The sequence below is a fragment of the Phaethon aethereus genome (assembly GCF_964289735.1).
Source record: "Phaethon aethereus genome assembly, chromosome: 11".
Classification (NCBI taxonomy): Eukaryota; Metazoa; Chordata; class Aves; order Phaethontiformes; family Phaethontidae; genus Phaethon; species Phaethon aethereus.
Window position 1 is genome coordinate 23,998,669 of NC_138587.1, and position 18,572 is coordinate 24,017,240.

An 18,572-nucleotide genomic window follows, 5' to 3' on the forward strand; every position below is an offset into this window, starting at 1 on the left:
ACGTCAAAATAATAAACTACTGTAGGACACTTTGAAAGAAACACAAAACATGGTAGAAGACCACCAGTGCTAATAGAAGGAAAGAGGATCAAGGAGAAAGAACTTTAGAATTCCAAATATCCCAAGACATACCAAAATTTGGTTCAAAGAAAAGTACCACCAAACATGAAGTGCATAAAGAGTAGGTGATCAGACATACCCATGTGTATTCAATGCTCTAACCAAACAGAGTACAAAGTTTGATCAAAACCAGGACATGCCATTCTCTACTTAGTCTTAAGAAGTGAGCAATAGCTGATTCAAGAATAATTCAATACTTGAGTCATTCATTGTCTCACAGGATATTTAGGTTCAATAGTCTTAGGAATGGCAAATCATCTGTAAATAAAACATCTCCTAAGTCTACCTCTATTTTTTTTTTGTTTGTTTTATTGTTGTTTAAGAAGGAAAACTAGTCAAAAGCATCTCCCACTAGAAACCTGGCTGTTAACATCTTCGTATGGAGTTAGGTAGACACAGGAAACTGAATGCTCCTGGGTTCACGTGCCCATCCACAAAGACAGCCCTCCGTCCCCAAAAGAAGAGAGAAAAGAAATAGAAGGGGAGACAAGGTGCTTCAAGAAGTTATTTGACACATTTGCTGCAACTAAAACTTTGGTCAGGCAAGAAGGCAACAGAAAAGAAGGGTAATTTATGGAAAGCAAAATTACATTGGAAAACAGGTAGATGAAGATAGACTTAAAGAGCAGTAAACCGAAGGCATGAAGATAAACAAGGTATTTTTTCATTAACCAGCAGCAGAAAGCCTGTAGCAATCATTGGGTTACCTGCATGTAAGAAAATGGCGCAATGGAGGAAAAGGCATTGTAGAGCTTTCTCAGCACTGAGACACAACACATTTAACTGTTGCCAGATGTTGGTTGTGTAAGGGAAGGGTTAATAAAGATTAATATTAAAGTCAGTGACTCATTATCCAACCTGAATAGAAGAGAATTAGGAGTGGCTCCCTAGAAGGAAGCAACTGAACAGTCATTAGGAAGAACTCCTAATGAATAACCATGTCAGGGCAAGAACAGAGATGAATGTTATCATTTTAGTCTTGATTCCTCTGTTAACAAAATTTGGTCCCACTGTGAGATAAATATGGACCTAGGGTGTGGAATAGGCTATCTGCGGTAACCTTGATGGGTACATTTGCCTGGGAATGTGGTACATACATTATCCATGGGAAACACTTTTTTTAACGATTTCCCATCATACTTCTCCTCCTTTCTCACCCTGGTGTGTCTCACCTTGGAGCTGCTGCCCCAGAAGTTCCCCGTTCTTGCTGCTGCCGGAGAAAAGCTCTCAGCCCTCCTCCTTACTGCCAGGTCTGTGAGCGGCCAGGGGCTCATCCTGTGGGCAAGATACTTTTCTGCATTGTTACTTCAGTGCTCAAGGTGAAATATGTCTCATACATTATTATTTCTGAACTAAATTTAAATGCAGACATTTGCAAATAAACATCCAATAAATGTTAACATTCTGCTCTTAGCTATGACTGCTAGCTGCCCTCTTTCCCTTTCCTGTCATCTGGAGCATTTGACTGTAGTAGGGATCAATAGCACGCAGCAGTAGAACTGACCCTTGTTTCTCTCGTGGTATATTGCTTGCATACCTACTTACTAAAAATTTTGCTTACAGAATCTTCATGCGATTTATATAAACCCAGCAAAATTGTTCCAGGACACTTCTGCAGGTTGACTTACCTCCATCCTCAGTAGGTATGTTATCTCAAGTCATTTGCTCTTGTTTGTTTGTAAGTTATGGGCATGTCTGCCACAATCCAAAATAGTTCTGAAAATAGAAGAAATTGAAGAAAAATTACTTCGGTTTAAAAAAATTTTTGGGGACAAGATTTTTCACTCACTGTAGTCTTGCTCTAGTTTTGTATCATAGTACTGGCTACCAGGTGAGACATCCCTTTCTCGTAGCTTAGGTTGGTGATATTAAACCATATACAATCACACAAAATTTATACAGCTAAAGAATTTCCATGCTCAGGTACCTCTGTAGCCTTCCAAAATATCTACAAACACCATTTTGCTTTAGCATACAGTAACTTTTTTCCAAATATCGATGATACCTGTGATGGAACACTTTCCTCTTAAGACAGAAAAATGTGCATATGGGAGACACCTGAGTCATTTAAATGCTTATCAGTGTCTCCATCAGCATCAGCCCTTAGAGAAGTCTCAGTCTATTTCTGGAACTTCTTTTTTCAGCTTTCTGCAAGACTTAAGATTGCAGAAACCCATTGGTCAGCTTAAATAGATTTATTGTTAACAGTTAATTTTTTTCTTAGGCTGCAAGAAGGAATATTATTCTTCCAGCAACAATTGGGTAATACTAATTTTCACGGTTTCTTTTGTAAAACTTTCTCTCTGCAAAGAAGGCTTTGCTGAAATTTTTACTTTTGGCTGATCTGCTCTTACCAATCAAGCATTGCTCCACTCTAATGTTTCAACTTAATCTAAAATTTAGCTTCCACCATAACTACAAATTGTGAAAAACTAGTTGCACTGGTGTCTGGTCAATAGGACTTGCATCTCTTGGCTGCTGTGAACTTCGGTGACAGGTCGCTTTGCAGCATCTTAATTTGCTTTTCAGTGCTGTTCTTGCATCAGCCATGTAGAATTTGCGCCTTTCTCAAGGTCTCGCCTCTTGGCTTAAGCCGCTGGTTTAACTCTGAGGACTGTTAGCAAAGACTGTAAGAGGTGCACAAGAAACTGCAGTCCACTGATTTTTTGTTTTTTTGTTCTCCCTTACCAGCTGGCCTAACCGACCTTTAATGTTTTGTGAGACTTGATAGTAAATCCTACTTCTTTGCCCATCTACAATAGAAGTGCAGTTCTGGCACTCGGGAAGTCTGCTCTCCTTGCCTCATGCAAATATGTGCCCAGTGGTGGCCATACAGGAAGAAGTCTTGTCTTTTTTTTCCCCTCCTGTTGGCATTTGCTTTTTTATTTATCTTAACAGAATGTAGATTTTTCCAAAGTGTGTTCTTCCTCATTACATTTTTCACTCGTGGTCAAAAGCCATTTTTTGTTTTATTTCATGCGTCTGTCTTTACTACCAAGACATACTGCTGTTGATTCTTGGTTAATTCTTCAGAGAGTTTCCTCACAATTCTGGGCCTTCATTAATTGCAATGTTATTTAAGAACTGTCAGTCTTCCGCAAAATTGCTAAATCCTCCCGAGTTCCTGCATATTCAGAATGTTGTCTGTACGCTGTCCCTGGCAGCTTCCCCTGAAGAGGAGTCTAATCCAAATGGCTGGCACTGGGGCAGAAGCCCGGCAAAGACACCAGTAGTGGAGGAAAGACTCTTTTTTCAGTATCTTCTTATTATTTGGGAATTTCACTTAGGATCTTAATTTGGTGTGAGTTCCTTACAATAATTTCTCTCGTTACGGTGGTTGGCCTGTGTTTTGGTGTGTAGTCCGTTATCCAGCAGGCAGACTATTATTTTAGTATTGTTAATAATTACCTATGCAAAACACTAGCAAATGGCTCCCCCGGAGCGCGTATTCTAAGAGTCGTGGCTATGACAAACCCAGCATCACGTTTTCAAGTACCTGGTCTCTTGTTCCTCCTGAGACAATACCTATTTTGTGTGTTTGAAAAAAGCAGATTTAGGAAGTATATTGTATGTGCATGAACCGAGCAACCATTTATGTTTCTTGTACAGAACGATGAATGCAGAGAGAGGGAGCAGAGGCACAACGCCACAAAAACAGGATCACGAGGAGCTGTGTTATCTTCCTGGGCGTGTATTACAAGACTGCTTGTTGGCAACTGCTTCTGAGTTGCACTTTTTTTCTATTTTCTTGGGCTAGTTGACCCATTAATATCCTCTTTGAGTCTGTTTTTTTCTCTTTCCCTCTTTTCCAAAGGCATCTGCTGCTTTCCAAATAATTTCTTTAGGCCATTCAAATACTGGTAAAACACTCCGGGCCAACATTGAAATCCTTTGTAGATGGGACATATCTGAAAGCACACTGCTTGCTACGTGAATGGCAGAGGAAGAGAAAAGAACTTCTCCGAAAGCCTGCTGTGAAGCCCAAGTTAAGATGAAGCAATACGTTGTCCAAGGACCAGTGCAAAGAAAAGATGATTAAAAAGCCATCGTACTTTCAGTAGAGCCACTGCTACACCCAAACGTGAAACTTTTGATGGTACTTAGAGGCCAACTCGTTAGGAGCTAGGCCCTGTACAAACGTCAGGTAAATGGTGATACTGCTCCAGCAAACTTTAGGGCAAGAAAACGACTGGCAGCGAGTCCTCCGAACGTATGGGAAAAGCGGCCTCACAGAGGAGGGGGCAAGTGACGCCGACTGAAAGAATTCCTCCTTTCAGAGAACAAGCAGCGCTTTCACAGCAGTGGATACTTAGCTGTGACACACAGTATACAGATTACATCAGGTCCTTTAATTATTTTTAAAAAACAAAAGCATGAAAATTTTCATTTCTAAATTTGAATTTTCAAGAGTAAAGGCATAAATAATAAAGGCATTATGAGGCAGGCAACAGGAGCTGTTGGAGAGCAATAGCACTGGTTCTTAGAAAACCTGGAACAGTAGCATGCTGTTCCCTTGCTATTAATGAATAGTTGTGCGAGACATACAAAAAGCCAGTATTTAAAGTATATTCTACAGCGCTTTATGCAGGAGAATCAATAGTACTACGAACAGATACTAGTCCATGACTATAGCTAGATACTACAACACATACCATGCATTTGCAAGGGGTATCATTGGAAGAGTACGTAGGATTTAAAAATATATACTGCGACCATTTCAGAAAAGCAGGTATTTACACTTCTAACACTTTAAAAACATGTCATTTTAGTTGGCATTTGTGCAATTAACACAAGTATCTAAAGCATGTAAGTGACAGATTTAGCTACCTAAATGTGGGGTATGGATGCCAGGTTTGGGAACACCATCCAAGCCAGACCTTCACTTTCAGTCTGCTACGGTAACTAAATTCTTCATCTTACCCAAACACATGCCAACATGGTCTACAAGTGCGTCATCCGTTGGGGTAGATAGCTCAGTTATTTGTCTTGCCATGTTCTGCCCTTATTTCGTCCCTGTGACTCTTGCCACACAAAGCTGTGCTCCAAAAGTGTGTGTGGGGGGGAATTACATCGATTTGAATTGCAAAGTGTGAAGTGGTGGGGCCGTGCCTGCTTGAATCTGCGCGCAGGCTGAAATGAGCGCTACAAGAGCTGTTCCATGCAGTGGGCTGGACACAAGGGACACTTTGTGCCGTTGCCTTTCCAGTCGCGTAATGGCTCTCCACGTCTGGCCTGTGGGCGCAGCCGCCACGCCTGGGACGAGGCGCTCCTCGAGCGGGTGCAGATCGAGCAGAGGGGAAGCAGACACAATCCTCCTCTTGTCCAGATCCGTCCCACCAGCCACCAATTAGACTGTTCTGAACTGTTCTGAAAGGGCTGCTAATTGTATTTTAATGACAATTTAATTGATACTGCTGATCGTTTCAGAAACATCCAGATCACTAATTACTAGTAGCCTATGCGGTGCCTTAAGCAGGCAAAGCTCTGCAGAAACGTGAGGTAACGTTATTGATGTTCTCAATGGCCGCCTTCGCCCTCCCGCGTCTCAAAAGCATCGTCTCTCATTCACAGGCCCAAGCCTCTGCCCTGGCTGCTCACGTCTCTGATCCAGCTGCCCGGCAGATGTTTTTGCAGCATCCTGGAAGTAAGTAAAGAGGAGCAGCGATTCCAAATGGCTTACACTCATTAACCAAAATTCTACAGTATTAATAAGATATACTAGTAGTCAGTATTGACTGAAATTCTTAGGACATCCCTGCTTCGGAACGTTTTACCTTAAGTACCGGCAGAATCGAACTGAATCTCTGAACAAAGCGTGGTCAGGATGTTTAAATAATGTCGCCAGAAATGCAAATACGAACAAGCCGCGTACCTGTCCATAGCGGGCGTCATTTCCTTCCTCGTCGTTGCAGCCACGCCGAGGACCGGTGCCGCAGCGGGGAAGCCGGCCGGTCTGTGGCGCGCACAGCGCTGGAGCCACGCTCCTGCCGCGGGGCACGGGGGTTTCGGTTTCCAGGGCTGGCAAGTCGGTACCTACCAGAAGCATTAAATTCCTTTCCGAATGTTTACTTGTATTTTATACAAGATGCCCATAGTCTGTTGAGGAACCCATTCTCCAGAAAAAATATTTAGAGTGCAAGTCGCAGTTTTCCCCTTCAGAAATTCAGCCAAAACACACCAAATCTGCTTGACAGCATAGGGGTGATCAAGATGTTTATACATAAAACACGATAGCAGTGAGAGTAAAGTACACATCTTGCCCCTGTAATAGATATCTAGTAGTAACGAAATGGAAAATGGCTAAGTTCTTTTCTAAAATACATGCTTGTATGAGAATATAGGTTAACTGCAGTACAGTGGATTTTAAACGGCAAATTTAAGCAACTAGAATTTTGAAGAGACTCTTTTACTGGTGCAGGGAAAAAAGGAGACTCGTTTTCCCTTTGAAAAATAAAACGCATGTAAATAAACACTAGCACTTTTTTGGTGAAGATCATGTGCAATTAATCCCTTTACAGTCCTAGAGTGTTTCAGGGCTCGCTAATCTACCCTCAGTTTTACGTGAGGTTGCAGGCGTGGGACGAGAGCGAGGAGCTAGCTCTGCTGTGCGACCAGGCACGCTGCGAAGAGTGCGATTGTCTGCGTACACTTCACACCTGCAGCAGCGATTTTGTGCCTGTAGTTGCATGAGCACCTGTTTGTGTGAACAAGCCCCTGGAACTGCTTTAAAGGAGATGTTTGTTTATGCAGATAAGGTGGCTGGCTACAAAACAACAAGATTTACGCATGGGAAGGATTTTGCATGCAGTTTTCAAGATGCCTTTTGTGCAGCCATTTGACCCAGGAGTTTTGCTTTCCACGTAAATGAGCTGTCTCGCTTGCTTGGATAGTGCTTTAAGCGCGTAATTTGTGTTTTTCTCCTTTTTCTGAAGGCTGTGCTGCGGCGGTGTCTTTGAAAACGAAAGTCTTGAAAGCTTCTTGCACTTTGTTTTTTCCTTTTGCAGCATTGATGGTGTTTGAAACTGAGTAGATCGGAGAGCAAATAATTCCTCCCTTTTCTGTTTCAGGAAACACTTGCCATAACTGCCAGTAGGCTCTTACGAATCTCACAGCTTGTACCGAAAAGCAGACCTGAGCTGATGCCAGATAAGTGCTGGTCTGGTAAGAGGTAATGTTCAAACTTACGTACTCCCAGATTTTTTAATTAAAGGTTATTCCTTTCGTTTTCATTCTTTTCAGAAAGGTTTGAGATACTGCGGTCTTAGGGGGTTTGCCTGATTTACACAGATTATTTTCTCTTTTTCATTTATTCTTTTAAAGATACATCACTTGAAATCCACCCAGTGATTTGTGTTTAAGTCAGGAAAGCCTTTAAAATTTGCAGAATGAAATATTTTTGCATAATGGCAACTCTTTTGCAAGAGACGAAAAGTTAAAAAAACAGCAAGCTTTTCACTTCATGACAGAAAACCTTACTTCTGAAAGTCGTACAAACATGCAGCCTGGCCTGCGTTCAATGTCCTGACTGCCATAAAACTAGAAACGTTAATTAGCATAAATTCATACTCTAGTTCTGAAAAAGAAAAAAAAAAGGTAAATATTACACAGTTCTCAGTAATGAGAGCATTTTTATTTTCCAGAAGACGTCAGTTTAATTCTCCAGATACTCTCAAGTATATAGAGCAACTTTTGATCTCCCCCGACATAATAGAGCATGGGAGAGTGTCTCTTTAAATTCATTTATAAAATAATTCAGGACTGTGGGTGTCTTTGATCTGTTCCTCTCTGCTAAAGTACAGAAGAGAAGAACATGTCGCTTAGCAACCCTGCGCCGGAATCGGGGGGGAGGCGGGGAGGGTTGGATGGTCCAGAGTCACAAAAGGGAAAGATTAATCCCCGTCAGAAAACTAAACTTCTGACAATGCTTCTCTAAAACGAAGCAAGCAAATAAACAAACATGGGTGTTAGCAGAATTGGGTGATCTCACTTTTTTTTTCTTTTTTTCTTTTTTTTTCTTTTTTTTCTTTTTTTTTTTTTTTACCCCACTTCTGCTCTATTAATAGTAATCTTACAACCAAATCAGAAAATCGGGCACGGGATAGGCAACGCAGGCTTAAATAGCTTCAGGACTGGGTTGCAGTCAAAGGGAATCTGAAGTTTTATTTTTAAACCAGTTAAGCGTATTTTAAATTGAATTAGTGTTGTCAAGACTAATCATAATTAATCTCATATGCGGTTTTTGTCTGGATACTTCAAATAAATTTCGTGTGGAGTCTCATCCTATTTTACAGTTGGACAGCTTAAGTGTCACCAGACTGATTTATTTAGGGTCACTTTACCTAAATAAAGATTCTAGATTTCTCTAAATGGTTACCAGGCTGTGATTAGCTGGTAACTAGGTAACATCTTAGTAACTCTGAATAAAAAAATCAATTTGGAAAGTAACTTTGCACTGAAGTAGATGAACAGCACTCAGACAACCTCTGCCATTTCTGCAGCTGCAAGGTGATCGTGTCCCGCAGAGCGGTGGTGGCAGGAGTGGGTACCATCTCAAACCGCTCCCGCTCTTTCCCTTTCTGACCAGGGCTGTCCTAGAGTAGCCCTAATTTACGTTTTTCTTTTGCACGAGGACTCAAACATTGAGCGCCACAGCGCTGCATGGCTGAGTTATGGAAGAGAAAACTGCTGCAAAAAACTCTGCAAGAGGAAGAATGGCAGAACTAGTTTAAACATAGCCCACTTCAACATGCTTCACACAGATGAAAAATATCTCACAATTAAAGGTAAAGTGTTATGCCCCGTCTTATATTAATGAATAAAGAATATTCATAAAGAATATTTTAAATCTTTTCTTCCACTTCCATGCCCTAATCACCTATAACTTATTACTGAACATATCACTGTACAGTTAAGAGAATTCCTAAATGCCAGTGGTTCACGTTTCTCCCAGAGCTCTCAGTGCAGGCAATTCTGTGCTCAATTTCTATAGTAAAATTGCAGATTATTAGAGCAAATGCCTACCTCAGTCCACAGGCTAGAAGCTTATCTAAACTGGCATCTGTTGCATATTCCAGCAATTGCAAACATACTGGAAACTAGACATTATGGAACTCTGAAGTAACGCTTATTTTTATCTAGTAAGGGAAATGGTAAATGATAGCGTGGACCTCATTAAGATCTAAGTTTCTTAGAATAGCATACCTAAGAACTTAATACATAAGTAACAAGATAATTTTTTATTATCCATATATAGCAAAGAACTATAGAGTAGAATCCTGTCTCCAATGGGAATTTTACTAATTATTCAGGGGAGCCTGGATTTTACCCAGGGTCTCTCAGAGTGTGCTTTTTGTATTGGCAAATGCCTATGTAATGTGATTCTTTGGAGAAAGTTAATTAAAGAGAAATGTGTAAAGCACTTGGCATTAAGTGGTCTAAGTTTGTTCACGTACAGTATTTAGAATGAAGCCCGAATTAGAAGCAAATAATGCTAATTCAACTGTGAGCATTTCAATAAAAATTACTTTTTGAAGAAGCTTGTACAGACTCTCTGCATTTTATGTTCTAACAAATATTTTCTATATGCTTTCATTTTTATGATCCAAACAAATTTAGAGGCTTTATCTAAAATGTCACAAGCCGAAGCAAATGCCGTTAATTTGACTTTGGTTTCACTCTCAATTAAACCAGGGTCAACAATTCTTTACTGTAACTTGACACTGAGTAAGTATTTTTGCTAACTGCTGAAATCGAGTGGGAAGAGGAGTCCAGCAACAGTACAACTATTTTACTTGCACTTGTGTTTACAGTACCAGTTCATATGCTTAGTGGTTTTTATTTTTAGGAAACAGAAATATGTAATATCCATGAGGCTAAGATTATCTTGGTTGGAGATTCTTGTTTTTACAAAAGATTTATGTGATTCCTCTAACAGAGACAAAGACCTCCAGCTTCTCAAACAAGCAAGCAGACTTGTGAGGCTGATAGTTTTGAAGAGTATGTTTTGGACTACACCGACTTAAAACCATGTACAATTAACGTAGCTTTCTGGTTATGGCATTCAAGTTACCAGATCGGGATGATACATGAAAAAAGCATGCAGATAAGGCATCGTTTGCCCAAACATGTCATCAGAAACTGACTTCCTAAAGGTATGTCTCAATCTGGAGAATGAAAACACATTTATCTGTTTTAGAGCAATCATTATAATACCACTATGATGCAGACTACCTTCACAATTTCTTAATCCCAGTACTAACAAAGGGAGAGTAATCTAAATTCCCAGAAGCATCATGTTGGAGAACTCTGTTTAGCACAAAATTTCTTGAGAATGTATTTGGTGGAGAACAGGTCCCAGCTGACAGTATTGGGAAAAGAAGATTTTTCTTTGGCATCGGTCACTACGCTGTGACAGCCTCTGTTAGGGCAGAATCTCTAATCTAAAATGTATCAGACTATTTTTCAGTCTTGAAATCTCCTCCTAAATGAAAATAGAATTAGTCAGCTTTTTTCACGATGCATGGAAGAGTTTGAAGTTAAAAATAAATCTCAGATCCTTCTCAGTAGAGGGACAATGGTTGTCTTTTTCTCTTTATTGTTAAGAAAAAAGCGCACTGGTCCCTTTGCCCTCTTCAAAACAGTAGGTCATCGCAGAAAGGTTTTTTGATGTTTGAGGATCAGTTTCCCAGTGATCAGTACTTACAGCAATGGGAACTGCAGCAGTGTCAGAGAAGCTGGGCATCTTTCCTGCTTGCAGTACTACCGCAACATGTCTGACTCCAGCACCAGAAAGCTGGCATGTAAATGGAATGAAAAATTCACTGAAATGCTTTGATGTTGTATATATGCGGAATTTGAAAGGAATAGGAGAGTTTATTTTTAAAAGGAAATTAATAAAAGACATTATAAAGCTATGCAAAATAGTGGGTGGTGTAAAGGAGGTCAGGAAATTCTTGTTGTTTTTCTCGCCACGTAAGGAACACGGGCATTCACAGAGGGAGATACATTATGCAAAAAAACCCTAAAGAACCCATTCCCTGTTTGATTTCACAACATGCCCTTGCTGCCAAGTCTGTCCCCTGACCCAGCCCAGCCGAGCAGGGGTGGTTGGACAGCCTGCCCCGAACCAACCCTGCTCGCTGCTGTCTCTCATTGGAGTTCCTACAAGTAGCATCTATAAGGTGTTGCAGGACTGAAAATTTGTGACTGAAGGCAAAGGGTTTTGCAAGAGAGAAAAAAAAGTGCGGAGGGGTCCTTGTCCTCGAAAACCCTGCTGAACGGATACCTTTTTCCTTGGAAGAAGCCATATTTACATGGGGAATTTACATGTATCAATGACTGTGGCAGGATATTTCTGAGGAAGCCCCTTGTTAATATTTTGGCAGCATGAGAGTGTTTTTTCCCAGTTGCAAATGTCGTTCCATCTGCCACAAAACCATTGGTTCCAACAGCCTGTCCTTCCCTGTTAAAGGGGCATCACAGAAACATTATGTTTGCTGTTAGGATATCAGGAGAGGAAAGCAATATGAATGTGTCGCCCGCTGCTGTAGTGTGCCCTGTTGGTGAAGAGTTTGCCATGAGAAAACAAGGCCCCTGAGGAAGTACATCTTCCTATTTACTAACGAGTGAACTTTTAATTTAGCTCTATTTAACGTCATTTAGATTTTGATAATGCCACTGGCTTGAGTCTGAGTTAAATCATAGAAATATTGGTGTGAAGGGACCCCTGGATCAACTCCCACCTTCCACGCAAAGCAGGATTGAGTCTGCTGTGATTTTACCTAGCCCAATCTTGGGTGTCCCTGTCTAACACCTTCCAGTGCTGCAGTATCCTCCCAGTGAAGCAGTTCTTCATAATGCTCAGTCTGAACCTCGCAGGCTACAATGTGTGGCCGTTGCCCTTTACTATGCCATCTGTCCCTACCAACAAGAGCTTGGCCCCGTCTTCTTTCCAACTCCAGTTCAAGCAGTTGCAGCCTGCTATTAAATCACCCCTTAGGCTTCTCTGCGCCAGACTGGAAAGCCACAGCCACCTCCGTCACCTGAAGCCTGTGCTCTATGTCCCCGACCATCCTGGTAGCCCTCTGCAGCCTTCCCTTCCTGTTTCTGAACATCCTCTTGACCTGAGGGGCCCAAAGCCAGACACAGTTTTCCAGGTGTGATGTTACTGGCTTTGAGGAGACAAAGGTAATGAGTTTCCTCCATCTGCTGGCCACCTTCTTCGAAAGTAAGCCGATGTGCAGTTTTCTGCATTTACAGTGATCACACCATTGGCTCACATTTGACCTGGCATCCACTGTAACCTCCATGGCCTCTCCAGGAGGGCTGCTGCTCAGCCAGACATTTCCCAGCCTGTCTTGGCACATGCCATTATTCCGCCCAAGATGTGGGACTTTGTACATCTTGTTAAACTTCATAGGCTTTCCGAAGTTCCTGAAGATCTGTCCACAGAAGTTAAGTTTGGTATGTCAGTGACTCAACACTAATTTAATGTTGTCTTCAGATTTGTTGTGTCTGCATTCTGTGTCATCATCCAGGTCCTCATCCAGCTGTTTGGATGTCACCATCCAGCCCTCTATTGCTAAACAGTATCAGCCCTGGTGTTGGCCTTGGAGTAGTCTGCTTCCCTCTGGCCACCAAAGAGGTGCCAAGACATTGATGGCTGTCTTTCACCTCGCGTCCCTCTGAGTGAGCTTTCTGACTGTGACACACAAACTGAAGGAAGAGCTGGTTTTCTCTTTGGTACCTTAACTGGTAACCTGTTCTTAGCAATGGGCTACATAGTGTGCAACAGTGCCAAAGGCAAAACATTGTTTAAATTTAGTAGAATTCTGTAAATAGACTTCTAAAAATCACATTAAACAGGAAATGTTTTTTACCGTGTAGGCTTCCTGTATTTTTCAATACTGAGTCTAACATTCTGGAGTATACAAATGTTCTTTTGCAATTAAAAAAGCAAATTAACATTTGTCTTTCATTCTGTGTTGGAATCAACTGACCTCTCGCCATTCCTGGGAGCAGGAGTGATTGTCCTCCATGCCAGGGTGGCTAAGGGCCCTCTGTGGCACAGCGGTCATCCATGTCCCATCCCTGCTTCAGCTCAGGGCCCGATCTAAACCGCAGGTGCGTCTCCCAGCCGCTGCGTTGTTGGCTGACCTGGGACAGGTGGATGGCACTATCTCTCTGCAGTCCCCAACATTTTCAAAGTTTAACATCAGAACAGACCTGTCTCTGCAAAACACTGTTTTTAGCCAAGCATCACATTTCCACAAAGATGTCTTCCTGATTTGTTTTTTGAAGTCTGAATTATACAAGGAAAAACATGTGATTCCTTAAACCCAAAAGAGACATCCAACAGAAAAAAACAAACTCAATTCTAAAATGACTATTTCAATGATGACTTGTAATCTGTGCAGTTTCATCTACTTGATAATATCCAGCTTAGTGTTAGATCTAAAAAAAGAAAGAAATGAGAAAATCATTCCTTTGATATGCATTAAATTATTCAGTTCGTAAATTAGTGAATCTTACTCTGAGTGTTATTAGCTATTAGCATGTTACGCTTCTTGATGTTGCTCATGAAGAATGCATATGAAAATGAGGAAAAGAGTTCCCTTTTGAAGTTGCTGCCACTTGAGTTGTTGACATTTCTTTTAATTGGTGGCTGTACTCTTGAATGCAGTATTCTGCTGTCTGTTTTTATGAGCGATTCTTCATTTTTAATTTGTTCTCTCATTGATTAGACTTTTTTTTGAATGGGGTAACTCTCAAAATAATTAGCCTTTCAAGTGAACCATGTTCTCCTAAATAGTTATTAATGAGTATCTGCCCCATTCAGTATACTTAGGCCTTTTTCATTAGGAGAATTTCAATCTCACAATATCTGGCCTGTCTGAACTGTGCCTGGTGCCACTGAAGACAGCAGGAATCTCACTGCAGATTTCAGGAAGAACAAGATCAGACCCTAGGAGTGAAGGAAGATTATTTGCATTCACTTTGTCTTAGGAAGATAGCTATTTTCTAGGAGAACCTACAAACATTTCTTTGGGCTCCAGGGTAGGATTGAGGAGGGAGTGAAAATGACAGGAGGAAAACAAGGTAATTCCATCTGAACAAGGATACTGCCTTCAAAGACACTATCGGCTTCAGTAGCTGGGCTAATGAACCTCAATTATACTGCCAGCTTTACAGTACTGGAAACATACAGCTCCCTTTTATTTAGTACGTACCTAAAAATAAACCCATTAAAAACAACAATCATTCTGCTTATGAAGTTATTTTCCAACTAAAGAGCCAAGGATCTTCAATAAGAACATACTTTGTTTTAGAAATTATTGCCTGTGTTATACTTGTGATTGAAGAGCACAGTGGATAATAAAATTCTCCAACACGTCATGGATTGCCACAATGACCTAATCCCATTCTGGTTCCTATTTGGCTTCTGTAAACCAGTTCTTGTCCCTTCCCTTACTCTTGTCTTTAACCTTAAAATCTGCTTTGAGCATTGCCAGCTATTCTCATCCCGCTGAAATGCAGTCTTACTTTTGTATGGTAGTTCTTCCTTTCTACTTGCTCCTTCAGAACACACTGGGACATCATTCTCATCCTTTCTCTACCTCCCTGTAAGTGGTCCTGCTCTCCCTGCTTCCTCCACACTTGGTCCTTAAGAAGCCTCTACCACAAACATGACTTTTCTTATCATGGACACTTTTCTTCTATCCAAACGAGACCCTCGGCCCATGTCTCTGGCATTTCTTCATGAAGGTGTAGTTTCCTGTTCAAGGTCAGTATCTTAAAACAGGGGGCTTTAGAGTCTTTTCCAAGCTTGCCCTGGCCATTTATTTCCCAGTTTCTATGAACAGTATGATCACATTGCTTTTTTGTCCTTCCCATCCAATGTCTCATATTCAGCAGAGGTTACTCTATGGGTCAGTCCATACAGACTGTATTCTGAACTTGACAGTTCTTCCTCCATGAAGGAGATGGCATTTAACTAAATCTTTGAACCAGGCTCTGATGATCTTATGGCTCATGTACATAACATTCCTGCTTTCTGGGCTTGGCCAACACCGTTAGAATGATAAAGTAAAATAATTTTATCGAATTTATGGCTTTACATCGTTACTAGTTTCTTCAGCGTCTTTTTGGTTTTTGCTTCTCTGTCATTTCAGATAAGTTACTGCTCTTTGCTTTCCCAATACCCTCCTTGACCCACTTATCGTAGCCATCTCTTTCACTAGGAGGTGACTGACTCATGCCTTCAATGGGTAGTAATTCCAGAATGTCCTCTGTGGCCAAAAAGTAATTTTATTCAAACTTATCTCTTGATCTGCCTCAAAACACTGACAAAAGACCCTTGTTTTCCTGTCTCACGCTCAGATGCGGCAGCAGGGGCCGAGGGTGTTACCCATCAGTACGACCAACACTGCCATCTCCTTGCTTCCATCTTCCCCCACTTGTCTGTATTTGTCTGATTTGTCCCCAGTATCACCTCCCTGCCCCAAGGTTGCCGTTTTCATCCACGTTTATGCACAGCCAGTTACGGCGGGTTTTTAGCCCATACTTAAGACTTTTATAAGTAACAGATGATAATAGCTGGCTGTTTTATTTCTGCTAGTACTAATTCTGCTATACCTAAAGACTAACATTTGCACTTCCTTGCAATAAATACTAGTCATTTTTTAGAAGAAATAACAACCACAACAGAAAAAAAAAGGGTCAGAAACATCAACATCACCTTTCAGATTGAAAATCAGTATGAAAATAATGAAATTGAAAAAAAAAATTTAAACCCCAAGGTTTACAACATGGGTTGCAAAAGTTGGTATAAATTGCTGCCCAAACCATTACAAAGTCGTAGCTTAAAAGAGAAGCTTCACTTTGGAGAAGAGCAATGTTTATATGTTTATAGAGAGGCTAATTTTATTTTTTTGAATACTATTACAATACCTGTTAAATGTTATAAGTTGTACTCTAAAATACTGCAGTACGGCTGATAGAAGAGCTAGCATGGACTATGAAATGGCCTTACATGGTGATATATTTCTGACATTAATATAATATAATAAAAAATAATATAATATAAGCTATTTCAAGAATCCATTTACAAGTAAGCTGTCTGGGTAGAACCCTGCCCTCACTGAAGTCAATAGTTTTGCTAGTGACATCAGTGAGATGAGGTTTTTTTTGCATTTTTAGCCTATGCAAGAATAAATATTGGGTCAGGAAAACAGTTCTATTTCATGCAAGTATCAATGATTTTAAATATGGCATTTGCTTAGGAGGATTACTAAACGGAATTTGGAAAGTGATTTACTAAAGGGAATTATTTTTTTGTTAATTTGCCCACATTTCCTTATCAATAGAAGTGTCATGTTATTTTGTATTGTAGCATACCTCTGCTGTAGCGATAAGAAATACGCACCTAAGCTATAGCCCTTTGGGCATGAGAGGTGGGTTGCTTCCCTTCCCCCTTCTAATGGAAAATCAACAAAAGTAAGCACTTGATAGTACGATTTCCATTATTAAACAGTTTAGGAGCTTTGCAAGCACCTAAATGCTGCAAGTGCTATGATAATTTATCTTTGAAGTTGTTAGTAACAACACATAATTAACAACTGAGCTGTAGGAACATGCAATTGCTATGTATGTATATGGTATTTGCCATGTGGTTGTCGTATAATTACAGAGATTATACCTGCTCTGTAGCATAAGAGTACACAGTGTACAGCGTACTTTATTTGGTGTTATTTCACATCACTTGGTCCAGTGAAGCAGAGCACAGTGCAATGGAGTTTAACAAAGCATTTTGTTCTGTTGTAGGTAGAAGCAAGCCACAGGTATGAAACTGGGCATGAATCTGCACAGAGTGCTGTTACTTAAATGATCACCGTGGTTGCTGGCTATTCAGGGTGGCAACCATTGCTTTTTGAGCTCAAGTTATTTATATTTTGGACTGTCACCCTTTCAGTGATATAAACAGACTTGAATATGCAGATTCAAAATAAGACAGGCTAAGGTGTTTTGCGTTTTTTTTTAGTATAGCAACTTTTTCCTCTCATGTATAATATGGTAGGTCTCTGTAATAATTACAGGTAAAAGAATGAATGGAAAGAATCGCTTTTCTTACAAAGTTTTAAAAAACTGTATGCCAGCACATCATCATTTCTTTGCCCTAAAACTCCATTAGTATCAGAATACCAAATGTGAAGTTGCATAACATAGGCACTAGGAAAAAAATACCCGCTAATGGTGAAAAGTGCAAAGAAATACGCTGCATCTCCAAGTTAGTCACATTTTACATGATTCAGCATAAACTGTAAGTAAAACTAAATTAAAAGAGACTATTGTATTTGAGATCCACGTCTAGCAGGAAGAGGAATACCGTACACATCACTCGATGCAGGAATTGCTGTGCCACTTCTCTAAAATGGTGGTATCAGCCTTCAAATTGATGCATGTAGTATTACCCCCTCCGAGGAGAAAATACAGACCTTTCCAGAGAGTGGGTACAACATCACATTGGTTAAGTAACTTAACAGAAACATGGATTTTTTTGCTGTTGCTGAAGATGTAAAATTTAACTTTGGCATACAAGAAAACAATGTAAGAACTGCCAATTCTGCTCTGGGTGGAAGAAAGAGTAGGGAGCTCTTCGAAGTGTAAGTTGTTATTGTTCAGCTTCATAACAATTTTCTTGTCTTGAGGGACTTGATTCATGAGTATAGGGTTAAAAAAAGCTCCTACTCAGAAAGGCCAACAGTGTGACATGACAGGGCATGAATTGTGCTCTATTAACTTCCAGTTACTATGTTGGCTACATACAAGTACATCACAAAAATGAAATGCAAATTAACACAATATCATTATCTCGTTTGAATGTCTCATGGTGATTTTACGCTTTGTGTTACAGCCAGCACACTCAGGGTTTGTATCTGCCACCCTGGGGCCACTGGCGTTAGGAAGGTGGCCACAGTTCCCTGCGGGATCTCCCATGGAGCCTGTGGCTCTGCTGTCCCCACAGCTGGGCTGCGTTTGGCACCCAGGTTGGTAGACAAGCCTATACTGGTTAGTTGAAAGTTGGGTTCAGGCGACTTTGATGCTTAGCATCCAACAACTTATATCTGTAGAAGATGAAACAAAGCAGACTAAATTATCCTGAGACTTATTTATGAGCACCAAAAGTTAAAATTTCAGTCCATCTCAAATGATAGAGCTTAAGAACATTAATGTGGTGCACTAAGTCTTTTCTGCACTGACAAATTTAAAAACAGTTTCAGAAGTTGTTTGTTTGAGAGCAAAATATAGCTTCCTTTCACAAAATTCATATCTGAAAAAATGTCAATTGGTTTATGACTTGCATTCTTCAGTATTTCTATGTGTTGTGGGTTTTTTAAAAACTGTTTTTCAAGGTTTTCTTGTTTATAGAGTGGACCCTTTGTAAGGGACAAGGG